Source organism: Mauremys mutica, chromosome 8, assembly GCF_020497125.1.
Source record: "Mauremys mutica isolate MM-2020 ecotype Southern chromosome 8, ASM2049712v1, whole genome shotgun sequence".
Lineage (NCBI taxonomy): Eukaryota > Metazoa > Chordata > Testudines > Geoemydidae > Mauremys > Mauremys mutica.
The window spans coordinates 13,231,474-13,237,434 of NC_059079.1; positions in this window are offsets into that span (position 1 = coordinate 13,231,474).

Below are 5,961 nucleotides of genomic sequence, written 5' to 3' on the forward strand. Positions count from 1 at the left end.
GCAGCATTTCATCTTAAAAGCAGAGCTCAAAATTAATCCATTGGCTGCTTCCAATCATAGTTTTGGAGAGAGAGGAAATGTTTCCAGCCTCACGAGTCTATTGTGTCCCTTTGTTGAGGTTGTGAGATCACCACTGAAATTATTACCGAGAGAAAGATCTGATTCTCCATTGACTTTACCTGGCAGAGTCATTTACAGCAGTGTAATAGGTTGCCACCTCTGAGGTACAAAGAACTGGGACATCAGAACCATTTCATCTGGGACAGTTACCTCATAAAAGGGACAATCCTGGGAAAACCTGGACCGGTAGCAACCCTACAATGTGGCATTTTACCCCCACTTAGCACTCATTTGCGTGAAGTGTAAATGATTCCTACAAGGTGCAAAACATTGGCGAATCTGGCTCTGGTATTCATGTGGGGTAAAGAGGGCAGTTACATAGTTAAGTTACTCTGAAAGAGAACTTTGCAAGCTGTTTACTAGAATCCCTTTCTTTCCAAATTCTACAAGTGTCCGCTGAGATCAAAAGGAAATAATAAAATGTAGATGGCCTCTCCAGTCAATGCTCCTTGCTTTGGATGTGCTAGCATTGTCATTTTCTACTTCCTGTTGAGATAGCACTTGACAGCAGCCCTGGACTGATATAGAAACTTCAAATACCCAGTTTTTAGGGAACATATGGGGTGGGCATGGAATGCACAGTGGAATATTTGGGTATGGAAAAGTCTGGATGTTTGCTTTTGTCAATAAGGACTTTCAGAGTTTGACTGAATATTCATGATTTCCTACTGATATCTGCAATGCTCAGTGATCCAGCCAAGTGGCCAGAACTTTCTAAAAGCTTCTTCAGTATGCTGTATGCTATTGCCTGTTTCTATGGCAAAGGTTGGAGAGCTCCATGGGATGAATGTTATAAAGTCTGTGGCAGTCAAATGACATTTATACTATCATAGAATATCAGGGTTGGAAGGGAAGGGACCTCAGGAGGTCATCTAATCCAAGCACCTGCTCAAAGCATGACTAAGCCCCAGACAGATTTTTGCCCCAGATCCCTAAATGGCCCCCTCAAGGATTGAACGCACAACCCTGGGTTTAGCAGGCCAATGCTCAAACCACTGAGCTATCCCTCCCTTCCCCACTTATGCCTGACTCTAAAAATGTATTACTGGCATGCAAAACCTTAAATCTGCGTGAATAAATGAAGACTCAGCATAACACTTCTGAATGATTGCCGACCCCTGGACTATATTATATTATATGAGAGGGGGAGCAACTTTGACCCCTAGAGCAACTGTGACCCCTAACACTGGACCCATGTAAATCTATGCAGATTTGGCTGGGTTATGATCTGTTGAACCAAAATCTTCATATAGATTCTTTTAGCTACTCTCTTTACATTATGAACTCCGCAAACCCAGAGCCAACTAGCCTTTAGAAAGCCTGATTTCAGTGCTGTTATGTCTTTTAGCAGAAGGCTGAAAAGGGATTTTGAATCCCCCCCTTTGTTAATAATCTAATTTGGCGTTGGCATTGGGATTTAATACTACTTGCCTGCGGCTGCTTTTAAACTTTCTATTTTCTTTAAAACTCTTAATTGCGAGCTTTAAGGACTCCCAGCTATTCTTGGTAAACAGAAAATGAGAAGGTTGAAGTTCCCATTGGCAACAGGCTAATTGAAGGGTGGTTTCTTTTAACAGGAGTTGATTTTTAAAAAATCTTTTATATTACTATTATTTTATGCCCTTTGGGATATGACTCGATAAAACGGAACCTTTGACAACCATACAATGTACTAACAAAGCGGAACTCATCTGATCTTTATGGGTAGGCTCATACTCCATCAGGGCCACATGCTCTTGGAGACAGTACAGGACAGAATATTTTAGGAAATCAAAGCGAAGAGGCACTGATCATACATCCCTAAGGTGAAATTCTGGCCCCACTGAAGTCAATGGAAGTTTTGCCATGTTATACCCTGTGACAAGAAGATCCAGTATGGTATCTAGTCTGAAGTCCTGCATAACATAAGCCATAGCATTTCAGCAATATTTTCCCCTCTTTTTAACTTCTGCTGGAACCCTGCAACGTGTGTGTGTGTGTGTGCATGAGAGAGAGAGAGGGAGAGTACGTGTGTGAGAGATTTCCTAATCTTTAACAAGGGTTTCAGCCATTTTTATCACTTCCAAGAATACTCCTTGTCAATTTGCTCTCTCTCTCTTTCCAAACAACCTTAGGGTTTAATCCTGTGTGGTCCTAAATGACCACAACTCCAGTAGGTCTTTTGTCTCCTCTTTCTATGGCTGATGAGTTAAGGATGCCCAGCAACTTCACTGATCAAGCTCTCAGAGTCTACCTTTAACGTACAGAGATTCTTGTGCTTAGATAAGGCAACCCCTGAAACAGCTTTTCAAAAATCTCTCAAATGTTTCCTTTAATTTCAGATAGGTTTATCCCAGGTGGAGACCTGAACTCAGACATCTTGTTTTGTAGCAAGTCACTGCCTAGCTTGTGTGACTCCTTGAGAGATGAACATTTTGGTACCCTCATAGAGAAATAATCCTTCTTCTACCCACACATCTCAAACATTTGGATCATGTGCTACATAAGTCTGACAATTGCTTGTTCTTGATCCAAAACTGCTTTCCAGGCATTCTCTTGTAGTACAGCATTACTCATGCAAGTAAGGAAAACTGAGTAAGACTTTTACAGGGCAGGGCAGAGTGATGAACAATTGGAACACGACAATGTCATACCAGCTCAATTCAGGATAATTCAAGGATCTTTAAGTTTTGGATCAAGATCTCGCACAGACTACTCAATGTGTTGCAATTTGGCCTCCAGATAATGCTAGCCAGATTTTTGGGCACAGTCATTTGTACATGCAAATGGAGTAATTGTGCATACAAAGTAGCATGAGCAGAAACCCACTGAAAATTTGACCCGTGTGATGCTAGTTAAGGGCCTGATCAAATGTCCAGGGAAGTCAATGGGAGTCTTCCACTGCCTTTAGTGGCCTTTGCAAAAGAGCCAAAGTGCACAATCCATCCTTTGCAACTGACTCAGTTGCTTCTTTCTACTAATTTAGGGCCAGATTTTGCAACCCTGACGCCTGCTGAGCAGCACAAACTCCTGTACTAATAAAATGGAGATGAATTCCAGAACTGGTCCCTGAGCAAGAGACACCCAAAAGAATCTGGATACATTTCAGCAACAAAGAGTTCTTATCCAGCACCCACAGAAATAGATAAGAACTCTCCTTCCTCAACCCCGTGTTTCATTACGGGGATAGGAGCTTGCAGGGTCACAAAATTATTTAACCCAGGAGTTACAATTATACCAAAGTTCTCTGAATAATAGGAAAGCCAGAAGATCTACAGTCCCTCCCACCAGAGACAATCTCTCCATGTCGGGCTTGCCTGCCCACTGTAATTACATACAATAGGCTTTTAGGGATAGAGGGTCAGTGAAATGTCCCCACTGCACCCCAAATATAATGTATACATAGGGTGCAGGTGTCTTTGGGTCAGCACCATCCTTGTCTGCTAATGAGCCCGTTTGTGCTGGGGTCTGTGCATAGCAGCCATCATTAAACATGATGTGTCTCAAGGGCTGCTCCTCTGTGCTGTGAGGTGAGGACAGTGGGGAACCCATGACTCATGGAGGAAATCACAGTGACAAACTGTCCACCCCACCTGATAGGTTCATATTTTTGCAAAGAAAAAGGGCAGAAACTTTTTTTTTAAAGAGAGAATGAGAGGTGAGATTGACCCTTACCTTCATAGCACCCCCATGAGCAGCAGGCCATTTGCCATGAGGTCCCTGGGCTTTGCAGTCTTGAAACCCTGTTTTCAACTTTCTGGGCCTGTTCCGAGACCTACTAAGTGAAAGACTCCCACTGAATCAGTGGGCTTTGAATCTGCTCCTCTGTACCCTGCATAAGAATAACAGAGACTGGTGGGGTAACTCACATGACTGGAGCACTGTCATGGACAGGTATAAACTGTTCAGGAAGGATTGGTGGGTGGGGGAAGGTGGAGGAGTTTCACTGTATGTAAGCGAGCAGTATGATTGCTCAGAGCTCCAGTATGAAACTTGGGAAAAGTCTGTTGAGTGTCTTTGGGTTAAATTTAGAGGCGAGAGCAACAAGGGTAATGTCATGGTGGGCATCTGCTATAGACCACCAGACCAGGGGGATGAGTGGACGAGGCTTTCTTCGGACAACTAACAGAAGTTTCCAGATCACAGGCCCTGGTTCTCATGGGGGGGAATTCAATGGCTAGATTGTCGGGCTCAGCGGGTAGTGATCAATGGCTCGATGTCTAGTTGGCAGCCGGTATCAAGCGGAGTGCCCCAGGGATCGGTCCTGGGGCCGGTTTTGTTCAACATCTTCATTAATGATCTGGATGATGGGATGGACTGCACCCTCAACAAGTTCGCAAATGACACTAAGCTGAGGGGAGAGGTAGATACGCTGGAGGGTAGGGATAGGGTCCAGAGTTACCTAGACAAATTGGAGGATTGGGCCAAAAGAAATCTGATGAGGTTCAACAAGGACAAGTTCACAGTCCTTCACTTTGGATGAAAGAATCCCATGCACTGTTATAAGCTTCTCCTTTATCTCCCTTGCCTCCTGCAGGCCTTGTGCCTTCTCTCATGCCATCCCTTCTGCTTACAGTGGCATCTCACTCATACACACTGCTCAGCATCCACTGTCCCGTGGAGTGCTCAGTCTCTAAACACCACACTCTCCTCTAAGATTGTTAAGGGTGGTTCAGGTTGGAGCTGTATCATTTCCTGCCCAGCAGAACAGGGACTCTCCTATGTGCCAGATTTAACCTAAGAAACTGTACCACATAAATCTATACTGCTATATACATTGTCATCATAATACTGTAAACTACCATGTCATGTCTGTGAAATTTGCACTGAGTTAATAGAGCCAGATGGCTGAATCTGCAACGGGATTTTGAGTGCCAGAAAGATAAAGCAAGAGCTCAGAAATCAATGATCCCTTGGCATCCCGCAGCCGTCTGAAGAGGGGGATTATGTTTAATCTGTGTACAAAGCATGGAGCGGGGTGGGATGAACAGTCCTTTATTTGTTGACAAAAGTCAAGGACACTTTGTGGGGCTCAGTTGTTTCTTTGGCAAGGAAGCCACTCAGAGCAGCGGGGGGCTTGTTCTATTTTTGATCGGAAGTGAAGACTACAAATGCGCTTAAAAAAATTAATTACCAGCTCCTTTAATTAATGTTGCTGGGAGAGGTATTGCATTACAGTGCAAAGTGGAAGAAGAATATAACCTTTCTGTGAACTTCTCAGCCCTGCTAAAAGCATAAATTTAAAACCTCTTAGCAAAAACTTTTTTGGCTTGAGCTGAGGTCTACAATCAGGATTCTGTCTGAGGGTATCAGTGCGCAAAATCTCTGCCTCGTGGAACTCTGAACCCCGAGAGGTTTCTTATGTTTTGCCTTCATTCACTATAGTCTATGTCAGAAGGTTTCAGTGGTCTGCATCAGCTCTGGCTGCTTTTTGTCCTCTGAGCCTTGTGCACTTCCTCTCTGCCCATGGAGAAAAACTTTTGGAAGGGTGACAAAAAGGCCAGGGTAACTGGAGTAGATCAGAAAGCTCTGTACGCGAGTAACATTCTCTAATGATATATCACTTTTGTCTGCTACCAATTGTCACAAATAATTAAGGCAAACAATTTATGGCCCTGTACCTCACACTTACCCTAGTAGAGTTTCATCTCTGACTTATACCTGGTGTGTTCCATCGGGGCTGTCTGCCTTCTGACTAAGGGCAGGGCAAAAAGAACATTCTGAAATACAGCTACTCCCTTGCCTTAAAAAAAAATAAAAAAATCCACAAGCGCTGGCTTTTTTGGCTTCCTCTTTATTATACAAACATATTCTCGGAGTGACAGCTGTTTCTGCTCAGGAGTGAGACAGAAAATTTGGCTT